The sequence below is a fragment of the Heterodontus francisci genome, unplaced genomic scaffold, assembly GCF_036365525.1.
Source record: "Heterodontus francisci isolate sHetFra1 unplaced genomic scaffold, sHetFra1.hap1 HAP1_SCAFFOLD_59, whole genome shotgun sequence".
Lineage (NCBI taxonomy): Eukaryota > Metazoa > Chordata > Chondrichthyes > Heterodontiformes > Heterodontidae > Heterodontus > Heterodontus francisci.
The window spans coordinates 7,069,187-7,084,106 of NW_027140758.1; the positions used below are offsets into that span (position 1 = coordinate 7,069,187).

At 46.6% G+C, this 14,920-nt stretch overlaps 1 non-coding gene across 1 annotated transcript; it reads left to right on the forward strand.

Annotated features, from left to right (window-relative positions):
• The first annotated feature begins 584 nt into the window (after positions 1 to 584).
• On the forward strand, positions 585 to 656 carry trnat-ugu (transfer RNA threonine (anticodon UGU)). The gene has a single exon. It is a non-coding gene; the product is annotated as a tRNA-Thr (tRNA).
• The last annotated feature ends 14,264 nt before the right edge of the window (positions 657 to 14,920 follow it).

A 14,920-nucleotide genomic window follows, 5' to 3' on the forward strand; every position in this document is an offset into this window, starting at 1 on the left:
TGACCTGCTCCATGTCTGGCTTCTGCACGAGACCCGATGCAGTACGATACCTTGCAAACCTCTGGAACCATCTCGGCCACTCCTCGGCTTGGTTCAGTCCAGTGACCTTTTCAAAGGTGCAGGCAAAGATTTCTCCATCTTCGCTTTGGTTTACTGTGGCCCCCATATAATATTCTGATATCTGTCAAGGCTTAGTACACAATTTATAAGAATCTGACGGTTAAAATAACCTGAGTTTACTCTGCACATCTTGCATTGAAGGTTTCATCGACAACTCTCCATGAGGTGCTGTACAGATTATATTACATCACTTCCTGTGATGATGCACATAGTCTATTTATATAATCTGCCAAGTAACAACACAATGTCCACTCTAATATTATTGTACAGATGTGAGAAAAGCTGAGGATGGGAATGGAACGTCTGAATGAAGATTTCATGATGCTGATGATGTAAATGAGGCTGATCTGTTTCCCATTCCACAATCCCTCTTTATTTCTGTGCATGTTTCTCGATGCTGTTTCAACCAAATTGAAAAAGAATCACAAATCCTCCTCTGGAGCCTCAGATGTCCATTAAGAAAAGGCATGGTGGCCAAGTGGTAAGGCGTCAGTCTTGTAAACTGAAGATTACGGCTTCAATCCCCGTACGTGCCTTCTGATTAGTTTCTCACTTTAAATGTGATGTTTCCAGAAAAGATGTCTGTTGCATTTGTGTCGGCCATCTGGAAATCAGTGTCATGTTACACTTTATCCTGGACACTGGGAAGAACATGAGGAGTAGCCACATGGTCCCTCGAGCCTTCTCTGCCATTGATAGAGTGAAAATATCTGAGGTCCAAGCACTGAACCTTATTACTGTGCATTTGCTGGATATTTAACAGAGCTATTCTATTAATCCCACATCCCGCTCTCCGGTCCTTTCCCCCATTGCCCTGTTATATTTTCCATGTCAGGTACATATCCAATTCCATTTAGAGTTAACATTGAATCTGCTTCCACTGACCTTTCAGGATTGCATTCCAGACCAGAACAACACACTGCTGAAAAAACAATCTCCTCATCACAACTCGAATTCTTTTGTCAATTACTTTAAATGTGTTTCCTCTGGTTACTGACCCTTCTGTCACTGGCAACACTTTCTCCTTCTTTACTCTTTCAAAACTCTTCAGGATTTGCATTTCCTGCTGCCTTTGCTGATTTAACAAGGCTGAGCACACATCACCAAAAGGAATATAAAAGCAAAATACTGCGGATGCTGTAAATCTGAAACAAAAACAAGAAATGCTGGATTCACTCAGCAGGGCTGGCAGCATCTGTGGAAAGAGAAGCAGAGTTAACGTTTCGGGTCAGTGACCCTTCTTTGCAGAGTTAACGTTTCGGGTCAGTGACCCAGGAATATGATTGGCTCTGAATCACATTTATCCTTCCTGTCAATCTGATGTGGACCTTGTATTTTCCCGGAACCAAACAATCTGAGCAGCAAGTGTGGGTTCCAGTGATTCCCACCGCGCTGAGAGAGAGAGGATGTGATAATGAGCCAGATAGAAGAAAGGAGTGAGATAGAGAGTAAAATAGCCCTGGTCTGTTTCTACTAACCCCCGGCCCCCTACTTAAAATGGCATCATTTTCTCCTGCCTCTCCACATTCTAATCCATTGATTAATGCAATCCTTTCATCTGGAACATAGAACATAGAACAGTCCAGCACAGTACAGGCCCGTCGGCCCACGATGTTGTGCCGAAACTTTAACCTACTCTAAGATCAAACTACCTACATACCCTTCATTCCACTATCATCCATGTACCTATCCAAGAGTCGCTTAAATGTCCCTAATGTATCTGCTTCTACTACCACCGCTGGCAGTGCATTCCACGCACCCACCACTCTCTGTGTAAAGAACCTACCTCTGACATCTCCCCGAAACCTTCCTCCATCACCTTAAAATTATCTCCCCTGGTGATAGCCCTTTCTGCCCTGGGAAAAAGTCTCTGGCTATCCACTCTATCTATGCCTCTCATCATCTTGTACCCCTCTATCAAGTCACCTCTCATCCTTCTTCGTTCCAATGAGAAAAGCCCTAGCACCCTCAACCTTTCTTCGTAAAACATACCCTCCAGTCCAGGCAGCATCCTGGTAAATCTCCTCTGCACCTTCTCTAAAGCTTCCACATCCTTCCTATAATGAGGCGACCACAACTGAACACAATATTCCAAGTGTGGTCTAACCAGGGCTTTATAGAGCTGCAGCATAACCTCGTGGCTCTTAAACTCAATCCCCCTGTTAATGAAAGCCAACACACCATATGCCTTCTTAACAACCCTATCAACTTGGGTGGCAACTTTGAGCGATCTATGGACATGGACCCCAAGATCCCTCTGTTCCTGCACACTACCAAGCATCCTGTCTTTAAGCCTGTATTGTGCATTCAAATTCGACCTTCCAAAATGAATCACTTCACACTTTTCCAGGTTGAACTCCATCTGTCCCTTCAATTCCTGTTTCCTAATCCATTGATGTTTCACAATGTACTGAACTGTCCCAATCCATTGATATAACTCAGTCCATAGAATTTCCCAATCCACTGATATTTTCCAGTCCATTGACTTTCCCAATCCATTAATGGTTCCTGACCATTGACATTCCCAATCCATTTCTATTGCCTGTGATTTCAAAGCAACTGTGGAATACAAATAGTATCAGTATTATCAGATACATCGAGACGAGGTGCAATAGCCAAGTGGACAGATGTGGGGTTTATAAAGAAAAAAGCATTGGCTCGATATTTGTCCAGTCTATCACTGGATCTGAACTCTCAACCAACTGTTTTTCTGTGTGTCTGCTGACTTGTATATGTGAAGAACCATTGGATGTTTCTCAATCCTCTGACTTTTCTCATTCTTGTGCCAGATTTGTTCCTTTGGGTTCACCAGTGAAGAAAATTATTCCCTATTACATTTGGTGAAGACTTTAATAACCTCACATCCTTGTGTCTCACCATCTCAGGTCAAACTCCCTACAGAAACTTTAAACATTTAACTATTCTGCTGGAAACATTTTCAAGGGCGCAGCCATTCCTTCATTACGCTTCCTTCTTTGACATGTGATTGACAAATATGTGTGTAATGGAGAGAGAGAGAGTGAAAAAAAAAGAGAGAGAGAGTGCGATAGAAAGTTAGAGGACCAGCTAAAGACAGATAGAGAGAGAGAGGCAGAGAGAGGTAAATCGATAGACAGAGAGAGAGAGAGAAGGAGAGAGAGTCATTGAGTCATGGAGTCACTACAGTACAGTAAGTCATTTTGCCCATCAAGCCCATGTAAATCAATCCATTCAGTCCCATTCCCCCGCTCTATCCCCATAGCCCTGTAAGTTATCTAAACCATATTTATTATAATCTTGTACATGTCTATCAAATCTCCCCTCAATCTCCTTTGCTCCAAGGAGAACAACCCCAGCTTCTCCAACCTAACCTTACAGCTAAAATCGCTCATGTCTGGAACCATTCTGATAAATCTCCTCCACCCTCTCTCGGACACTCACATCCCTCCAAACGTGTGTTGACTAGAACTGGATGCAATTCTCTGGTTGTGGCCCAACTCGAGATTTATACAGGTTCAGCATAACTTCCCTACTTTTGTACTCAGTACCTCTATTTATGAAGCCCAAGATCCCATATGCTTTGCTAACTACTTTCTCAATGTGTCCTGCCACCTTCAAAGAACTATGCATATGAATCCCCAGGATTTTATTCCTAAAAATATGCTTTCTTCATATAAATCGGTAAAAAATGCATTATACAACAGTTCAAAACAGCACCAAGTTGACATTCCAAAAAGTGCAAAGGAAATCAGTTTTCTTCAATACAGGAGTGAGTTGCCTCACAACCCTTCCACTCCGTTTTACCTGACATGGACATTTTACAGCAAACCCATATCTGGTGTCTTCAGCACGAGGGGTTTCCAATGGGTCCAGCTGCCCAGTTCACTATGGCAGGGGGACCTTACACAGTGGTCTTTCCCCATTGAGCCTTTGCAGTGGCAACCCCAAGCTTTAGTGCGTACCTCAGCACGTAGTCCCGGACCTTGGAATGTGCCAGTCTGCAAAACTCGGTCGTGGACAACTCTTTCCGCTGCAAGACCAGCAGGTTTCGGGCAGACCAAAGAGTGTCTATCACCAAATTGATGGTCCTCCAGCAGCAGTTAATGTTTATCTCGGTGTGTATCCCTGGGAACAGCCAGTAGAGCACAGACTCCTGTGTTACAGAGCTGCTTGGGATGAACCTCGACAAAAACCACTGCATCTCTTTCCACACCTGCTTTGCAAAGACACATTCCAGAAGGAGGTGGGCAACTGTCTCTTCCCCACCGCAGCCACCTCGAGGGCCGCGTGTGGAGGGGGCGAGACTTCGGGCATGCAGGAAGGATCTGACAGGAAGGGTTCTTCTTACCACAAGCCAAGCTACATCTTGGTGCTTGTTTGAAAGTTCTGGTGATGAGGCATTCTGCCAAATCACCTTGGCAGTCTGCTCGGGGAACCATCCGACCGGATCCACCGTTTCCTTTACCCGTAGGGCCTTCAGGACATTCCGTGCAGACCACTGCCTGATGGATTGGTGGTCAAAGGTGTTTTCCCGCAGAAACATTCCCACGAAGGATAGCTGGTACGGTATGGTCCAACTGGATGAAGCGATCCGCGGCAATGTGACCAGACCCATCCTTCGCAACACCTCAGCACAGAGTGACACTTGGTGTTTGTGTACTGGGGCTCCACACACAGCTTGGTGCAGCTGCACACAAAGGTGGTCATCAGGATGAGGGCTACGTTGGGTACATTTTTCCCGCACTTGTCCAGAGGTTTGAACATCGTGTCCCTCCCGCCCTGGTCCATTTTAGATCTCCAGATGATGCAGTTGAAGTCACCGCCTAGGATGACCGGCCTGGACGTCGCCAGCAGCAGTGGGAGCTGCTGGAAGACGGTCAGCCGCTCGCTGCGTTGTACCGGGGCGTACACGTTGATCAACCGGAGCGGAGCGTTGTTGTACATCACGTCTGCTACGAGGAGGCGGCCGCCCACCACCTCCTTTACTTCGGAGATGGTGAAGTTACCTCCCCGCAGCAGAATACCCAGGCCAGAGGAACGGCAGTCATTACCCCCCGACCAGATCGATGGCCCGTGGGACCACCATCGCGACCACTGCCTGTAGGTGCTGAGGTGTGGTATTCCACACTCCTGCAGAAACAGTAGGTCAGCTTTGACCTTGGTTAGGTAATCAAAGGTTGAAACACATCGCATAGTAGATTTAATACTACGCACATTAATGGAAGCAATTCTTGCACCCATTTTTTACTGAAAATTAGTTGTTGCTTCCCATACCATTTGTCCTCGCCTCCTTGATGAAGGGTCACTGACCCGAAACGTTAACTCTGCTTCTCTTTCCACAGATGCTGCCAGACCTGCTGAGTGGTTCCAGCATTTCTTGTTTTGATTTCAGATTTGCAGCATCCGCAGTATTTTGCTTTGATCTCGCTGTCTCTTGCTGGTTTGCTCAGTACCTTTCTCTGTCTGTTCCTTTCTGAGTCCTGATAATATCTTCCTGGTTTTCTGTGTGTCTTTCTCTGCCTGCCTCATTGTCGGTGCTGTTACTCAGTGTCCTTGTGTCATTGTGCAGTGAGGGTGAGTCCGTCAGCAAGTGTGTTGCTGAGTCCGGGATTCTTGAGAAATCCGACTCCAATCCTATTTCTATAAAAACTTTGGGGAAATGAACATATTTCACTAACAGGCAGCTGAAATTTAATGCAGCAGTTAGCAGAGTGGTGCAGTGGAAGCGTGCAGGGCCCATAACCCAGAGGTCAATGGATCGAAACCATTCTCTGCTATTTATGTTTGGTAATAATACAAACAGTTCACTTTCAAAACATCAAGTATTTACCCATAATAACAAGATGCTTCCAAAGGCACTCTATTGCAATCAGCTTCTTCTTTCTCGTGAACACATCAATCAGTAACAACTCACTTGTGCTCACTCGAACACAAGCTGCAAACACGGACATGCCGAGTCTCTCCCACTTTGTCAACCCCTTCCTGCAGAGCATCCTCTCCACCACCAGATGGTGATGTTGGCCACAATAAAACCAGGACAAATGGTCACAATGGGGAGACGGTCAGTGACAGAAAATAAAACAATAACAGGAAAACCTTTACACAACAACAGGGTACATCTTTACACAACAGGAAATACCTTTAGATAACAGGGAGAACACAATCATACAAATGCCTTGTTTCTCCATCTCAGTCTCGTTGCCTCTCTCTCTGTCCCTCACTTTTGCTTCCTCACAGTCTCTTCTTGGTTTTCTGTGTGTTTTTCTCTCTGTCCCGTTGTCGATGGTGTTACTCAGCGTCCTTGCAACATTGTGTAGCCGGGCTGAGCCTCCCAACACCTGTGTTGCTGTAATAAAAACAGAAAATGCTGGAAATGCTCAGTAGATCTGGCAGCATCTGTGCAGAGAGAAACAGTTAACAGTTCAGGTCTGTTTCCTGAGCTCACATTAACTTTGTTCTCTCTCCACAGATGCTGCCAGACCTGCTAATTATTTCAAGCATTTTCTGTTTATGTTTCAGATTTCCAGCATCTGCAGTATTTTGCTTTTGTACGTGTGTTGATGTGTCTGGGACTGCTTGAGTGCAATGCTATTGCTTTATAAACAGCGTTGAAACAAACATTTATCTCGTTAACACACAGCACTAATACACAGCTGGATATAAACAGCAGCCTGCAGCAGAGGGCGCAGTGGAAGTTTATTAACACAAATAATTCACCAGCACTATATTTACTGCTCCCCACAATCACACCACACTTCATCTTAACACGTTTTACTCTTTATTTACATCAACTTCTTCCTTCCAGTAAACACTTCAATTTGGAACACAGCTTCCAAATCACCTTTATTCACAAACCCGAACACACACCAGCCCAGACTTTCCCCTTTCTGTCAACCCATTCCTGCATCACTGCCTCTCCACCAACAGTTGTTGCTAGAATCATACAATAATAGAATGGCTACAGCACAGAAGGAGGCCATTCAGCCTGTCGAACCCGTGCTGGCTCTCTGTTAGAGCAACTCACCTCATTTGACTCCCTAGTCAGTTCAATTTTGGAGGTGGGAAAACTTCTCGAAAGAATAATTCGGGACAAAATTAATAATCCCATGGACAAATGTGGGTTAATTCAAGAAAGACAGCATGGATATCTTAAGGGAAAATCATGTTTAACTGTCCTGCTGTAGTTTTTTGATGAGGTAACAGAGAGGGATGATGAGGGCAATGCTGTTGATGTGGTGCACATGGACTTTCAAAAGGTCTGGCAGCATCTGAAAGGTCACTGACCTGAAACGTTAACTTTGCTTCTCTGTGTACAGATGCTGCCTGACCTGTTGAGTATTTCCAGCATTTCTTGTTTTCATTATGGCACAGAGTTCCCTTTTCAAACTTACAGAATTAACGACAATAATGTACTCTGAGATTCAAGTTAAATATCAGCCCAATATTTACACACATTATGAGTTTATAAGTTTCAGTATTAATTCCCATAGTGCATCCTGACATATACATTCGATATAACATAACATAAGAACAGAAGAAATAGGAGCAGGAGTAGGCCATTCGGCCCCTCAAGCCTGCTCCGCCATTCAGTAAGGTCATGGCTCATCTGCCCCAGACCTCAACTCCTCTTTCATGGCAGCTCTTCATAGCCCTCAACTCTCCAATATTTCAAAAATCTATTTACAACCTCTTTAAATACTTTCAGTGATTTAGCCTCCAATACTGTCTGGGGTAGAGAATTCCAGACATTCACTACCCTCTGAGAGAAGAAATTCCTTTGCATCTCAGTTTTAAATGAGTGTCCCCTTCTTCTGTAACTATGTCACCTAGTTTGAGATTCCCCCACTAGTGGAAACATTTTCTCAACATCGACCCTGTTAATAAAAACAAGAAATGCTGGAAATACTCAGCAGGTCTGGCAGCATCTGTGAAGAGAGAAGCAGAGTTAATGTTTCAGGTCAGAGACCCTTCTTCACCCTGTTCAGCCCCCTCAGAATCTTGTACGTTTCAAAAAGATCACCCCTCATTCTTCTAAACACGAATGAATAACCTGTTTAGCCGTTCTTCATAAGTCAACCCCTTCATCTCAGGAATCAGCTGAGTGAATCGCTTTTGAACTCCTCCAATGCCAGTGCATCCTTTCTTAAGTCTAAATCTCAAGTGTGATATCAGATTGAGAGAATCTGAAAGATAGTATAACCTGAGATACAAACTGAGAATTCAGTTTAAAACTCCCCCGGATTGTGAAACTAAAAGATACAATAGCAATTTAATTTGTATAGACTGTGCTTTGGATCACATTCCAGACCTCATACAGTATCAGACTGGAAGATACTGTAGCAATTCCATTAGTGCAGACTCAGCTCTACATTACAGAGCAGGGAACATATTTAAACAACCGGGAACACTTTTACACAAGACGGATCATATTTACACAACTGAGAAGATCTTTACCCAACAGGGAACCATTTTACATAATAACAGAGAACATCTTCACACAACAGCGAATACAGTAACACAACAGAGAACATATTACACAGCAGGAAATATCTTTAAAAGAACACAGGGAACATCTTTACACAACAGTGAACACAATTAAATAAATCATCAGTCTTTCGCTGTCTCTTGCTGGTTAGCTCAGTACCTTTCTCTGTCTGTTCCCTTCTGGGTCCTGATAATCTCTTCCTGGTTTTCTGTGTCTTTCTCTGTCTGTTCCCTTCTGGGTCCTGATAATCTCTTCCTGGTTTTCTGTGTGTCTTTCTGTGCCTGCCTCATTGTCGGTGCTGTTACTCAGTGTCCTTGTGTCATTGTGCAGTGAGGGTGAGTCCGTCAGCACATGTGTTGCTGAGTCCGGGATTCTTGAGAAATCCGACCACAATCCTATTTTGATAAAAACATTGGAGAAATGAACATATTTCACTAACAGGCAGCTAAAGTTGAAAACAGCAGTTAGCAGAGTGGCGCAGCAGAAGCGTGCTGGGCCCATAACCCAGAGGTCGATGGATTGAAACCATTCTCCGCTATTTATGTTTGGTAATAACACAAACAGTTCACTTTCAAAACATCAAGTGTTTCCCCATAATAACAAGATGCGCTCGATTGCAATCAGCTTTTTCCTTCGAGTGAACAGATCAATCAGTAACAAATGACTTTTGTTCACACGAACACAAACTGCAAACACGGACCAGCCGAGTCTCTCCCACTTTGTCAACCCCTTCCTGCAGAGTCTCCTCTCCACCACCAGATGGTGATGTTGGCCACAATAAAACCAGGACAAATGGTCAGTGAGGAGACGGTCAGGAACAGAAAATAAAACAATAACAGGGAAAACCTTTGCACAACAACAGGGGACATCTTTACACAACAGAAAACATATTTACACAACAGGAAATACCTTTAGACAACAGGGAGAGCACAATCATACAAATGCCTTGTTTCTCCATCTCAGTTTCGTTGTCTGTCTCTCTCTCTCCGTTCCTCACTTTTGCTTCCTCACAGTCTATTCGTTTTCTGTGTGTTTTTCTCTCTGTCCCGTTGTCGATGGTGTCACTCAACGTCCTTGTAACATTGCGTAGCCAGGCTGTGCCTCCCAACACCTGTGTTATAGAACATAGAACATAGAACAGTACAGCACAGGTCAGGCCCTTCGGCCCACGATGATGTGCCGAACCTTTAACCTACTCTAAGATCAAAACTACCTACATACCCTTCATTCTACTATCATCCATGTACCTATCCAAGAGACGCTTAAATGTCCCTAATGTATCTGCTTCTACTACCACCGCTGGCAGTGCATTCCATGCACCCACCACTCTCTTGTGTGAAGAAACTACCTCTGACATCTCCCCGAAACCTTCCTCCATCACCTTAAAATTATGCCCCCTGGTGATAGCCCTTTCCACCCTGGGAAAAAGTCTCTGGCTATCCACTCTATCTATGCCTCTCATCATCTTGTACCCCTCTATCAAGTCACCTCTCATCCTTCTTCGTTCCAATGAGAAAAGTCCCAGCTCCCTCAATCTTTCTTCGTAAGACATGCCCTCCAGTCCAGGCAGCATCCTGATAAATCTCCTCTGCACCCTCTCTAAAGCTTCCACATCCTTCCTATAATGAGACGACCAGAACTGAACACAATATTCCAAGTGTGGTCTAACCAGGGCTTTATAGAGCTGCAGCATAACCTCGCGGCTCTTAAACTCAATCCCCCTGTTAATGAAAGCCAACACACCATACGCCTTCTTAACAACCCTATCAACTTGGGTGGCAACTTTGAGCGATCTATGGACATGGGCCCCAAGATCCCTCTGTTCCTCCACACGACCAAGAATCCTGTCTTTTCGCCTGTATTCTGCATTCAAATTCAACCCTCCAAAATGAATCACTTCACACTTTTCCAGGTTGAACTCCATCTGCCACTTCTCAGCCCAGCTCTGCATCCTGTCAATGTCCTGTTGCAACCTACAACAGCCTTCCACACTATCCACAACTCCAGCAACCTTCGTGTCATCGGCAAACTTGCTAACCCAGACTTCCACTTCCTCATCCAAGTCATTTATAAAAATCACAAAGAGCGGAGGTCCCAGAACAGATCCCTGCGGAACACCACTGGTCACCGAGCTCCAGGCTGAATACTTTCCATCTACTACCACCCTCTGTCTTCTATGGGCCAGCCAATTCTGTATCCAGACAGCCAACTTTCCCTGTATCCCATGCCTCCTTACTTTCTGAATGAGCCTACCATGGGGAACCTTATCAAACGCCTTGCTGAAATCCATATACACCACATCCACTGCTCTTCCTTCGTCAATGTGTTTTGTCACATCTTCAAAGAATTCAATAAGGCTTGTGAGGCATGACCTGCCCCTCACAAAGCCATGCTGACTGTCTCTAATCAATCTATGCTTTTCCAACTAATCATAAATCCTGTCTCTCAGAATCCTCTCCAATAATTTGCTCACTACCTACGTAAGACTGACTGGTCTATAATTCCCAGGGTTATCCCTATTCCCTTTCTTGAACAAGGGAATAACATTTGCCACCCTCCAATCATCTGGTACTACTCCAGTGGACAGTGAGGACGCAAAGATCATCGCCAAAGGCGCGGCAATCTCTTCCCTCGCTTCCCTTAATATCCTTGGGTAGATCCCGGCTGGCCCCAGGGACTTATCTGTCCTCATGTCTTTCAAAATTTCCAGCACATCCTCCCTCTTAACATCAACCTGTTCGAGCATATCAGCCTGTTTCACGCTGTCCTCACAAACGACCAGGTCCCTCTCACTAGTGAATACTGAAGCAAAGTATTCATTTAGGACCTCCCCTACCTCCTCCGACTCCAGGCACAAGTTCCCTCCACTATCCTTTATCGGCCCTACCCTCACTCTGGCCATCCTCTTGTTCCTCACATAAGTGTAGAACGCATTGGGATTTTCCTTAATCCTACCCGCCAAGACTTTTTCATGTCCCCTTCTAGCTCTCCTACGTCCATTCTTCAGTTCCTTCCTGGCTACCTTGTAACCCTCTAGAGCCCTGTCTGATCCTTGCTTCCTCAACCTAAAGTAAGCTTCCTTCTTCCTCTTGACTAGCTGTTCCACATTTCATGTCATCCAAGGTTCCTTCACCCTACCATCCCTTCCTTGACTCATCGGGACAAACCTATCCAGCAGTCGCAGCAAGTGCTCCCTAAACAACCTCCACATTTCTGTCGTGCATTTCCCTGAGAACATCTGATCCCAATTTATGCACCCCAGTTCCTGCCTAATAGCATTGTAATTCCCCCTCCCCCAATTAAATATTTTCCCATCCCTTCCGCTCCTGTCCCTCTCCATGACGATAGTAAAGGTCAGGGAGTTGTGATCACTATCACCGAAATGCTCTCCCACCGAGAGATCTGCCACCTGGCCTTGTTCGTTGCCAAGCACCAAATCCAACATAGCTTCCCCTCCAGTCAGCCTATCTACACAAACAAGTCAGTGGCAAGTGGTCCAGAGGAAAACCACAAAGATAAAACATCCCAAAGCCACCACCCAAACCAGTGGCAAGAGGAGGCTCTCTTCTGAATCAGACTGCAACAACTCCTCTTCACTGGACGGGGAAATGCTGGAACGACAGCCCCTTCAAAAGAGGCGGCAGAACTCCGAGATGGATGATAAAGCATCCCAGCCCCCGGGCACTGGAAGCTGTGATGGGCCCGGCGTGCCCCAACCCCAATGCCGCACACGTAACGAAGTGGCCAACGCATCTCAGCTCCGGGACACCGGGAGCAAAGACACGTCTGGCGCACCTGAGCTCCGGGAGACCGGGAGCTGTGATGTTTTCGAGGAGGAACAGATGGAAGCAGCTGAGGACAACCCAATCCTCTCTGCCTACAAGACCCCCCCGATGTCACCCGAGCGGCACAAACCCTGCATGAAAAATCAGGAGGGGTTTCTGAGCCCAACCAACGTGAAACTGCTTGCGCATACGATGGGTATGCAGGAACATCCCGAAGGACTGGGACTAGCGAGGACAAATGGTATGGGAAGCAACAACTAATTTTTAGTAAAACATGGGTGTAAGAATTGCTTCCATTAATGTGCGTAGCATTAAATCTACTACACGATGTGTTTCAACCTTGGATTACCTTGCCAAGGTCAAAGCTGACCTACTGTTTCTGCAGGAGTGTGGAATACCACACCTCAGCACCTACAGGCAGTGGTCGCGATGGTGGTCCCACGGGCCATCGATCTGGTCGGGGGGTAATGACTGCCGTTCCTCCGGCCTGGGTATTCTGCTGCGGGGAGGTAACTTCACCATCTCCGAAGTTAAGGAGGTGGTGGGCGGCCGCCTCCTCGTAGCAGACGTGATGTACAACAACGCTCCGCTCCGGTTGATCAACGTGTACGCCCCGGTACAACGCAGCGAGCGGCTGACCATCTTCCAGCAGCTCCCACTGCTGCTGGCGACGTCCAGGCCGGTCATCCTAGGCGGTGACTTCAACTGCATCATCGATGCGGCTGGACGATCCGGCAGTGACGACAGCAAACTGGACGCTACGTCCAGATTCCTAATAGAAACAGTTAAGGATGCCAAACTGCACGACGTCTTCAGAAAACCTGCAGACGGAGCGCAGCGCAGATACACATGGTCAAGATCGGACGGGTCTGCCCGTTCCAGGATTGACTTCCTGTTTGTGTCCCGTGCTGTCACGGTCGGAACCACCGACGTCAAGCCGGTGTTCTTCTCCGACCACTGCCTCTTACTGGCCGACTGTCACTTACAGGACGACCAGCGGGTTGGCAGAGGGACGTGGAAGTTCAATGCGACACTGCTGACCCCAGAGAACGTTGAGGAACTCAAAAGGGATTACAAAGGTTGGAGGACCGTGAAACCCCTCTTTGAGTCTCCAGTTCACTGGTGGGAAGCGATTAAGGAGAACATCAAGAGGTTCTTCATCCACAAAGGTGTTCAGAAGGCGAGAGAGAGACAGAGGGAACTGTCCCGACTCCAGAAAATTATGCAAAATCTACTCCGGTTGCAGTCAATGAGGGTCGAGGTCAAGGAGGATCTCCAAGAGGTGAAGAGCCAGCAGGCCTCGCTCTTTGCCAAGGAGGCCTCCAAGATCATCTTCCGATCCAGAGTCCGCTCCATTGAGCAGGATGAGACGTGCTCACGTTACTTCTTCCAAAAGGTACACAGAGAGAGCTCTGTTATCAGCAGCCTGAAGGAAGATGATGGCTCGGTAACGTCTTCGCAGTCCGACATACTAAGGATCAGCAAATCCTTTTATGCTGGGCTGTATGACGCGAAGCCCACAGACAGCAGAGCCTCCCAGTCCTTCCTGTCATCTATCACAGAGGTCTTAGATGACAGCAGGAGGGAGAGACTGGACAAGTCGCTAACTCTGGACGAGCTGACAAAGGTCGTCCTGTCTTTCAAGACGAGTAAAACTCCCGGGAGCGACGGCTTACCGGTCGAGTTGTACTCGGCCCTGTGGGACTGGGTCAGCCCGGACCTGCTGGAAGTATACGAGAGTATGCTCCTGGCCGGCAGCATGTCAGAATCCATGAGAAAAGGCATCATCACCCTCATTTACAAGCAGAAGGGGGAGAGGGCAGAAATCAGAAATTGGCGGCCCATCTCTTTACTTAATGTTGATTACAAGATTCTGTCCAAAGTTATAGCCAGTCGAGTCAAGTCTGCTCTGGAGTTGGTGATTCACCCCGATCAGACCTGTACTGTACCCGACAGGAAGATCTCTGATAGCTTTGCGCTACTCAGGGATACGATCGCCTACGTACGGGACAGGAGGGTGGACACCTGCCTCATCAGCCTGGACCAGGAGAAGGCTTTTGACAGGATATCGCACACCTACATGATGGACGTGCTTTACAAAATGGAGTTTGGGAAGGGAATCTGCAATTGGATCCAACTGCTCTACACAAACATCAGTAGCGCAGTCTCAATCAACGGGTGGGAATCGGAAAGTTTCCCGATCAAATCTGGAGTCAGACAGGGCTGCCCTCTATCCCCGGTCTTGTTTGTTTTCTGTATTGAACCCTTTGCTGAGTCTATTAGGAAGGATGCGAGCATAAGAGGGGTGACAATCCCAGGCAGCGGAGGCACTCAGGTCAAAACCTCCCTGTACATGGATGACGTCGCCGTTTTCTGCTCGGATCCGCTGTCCGTGCGCAGACTGATGAGCATCTGCGACCAGTTCGAACTGGCCTCGGGAGCCAAAGTTAACCACGGCAAGAGCGAGGCCATGTTCTTTGGCAACTGGGCTGACCGATCCTTTGTCCCCTTCACCGTCAGGTCAGATTACCTGAAGGTGCTGGGGATATGG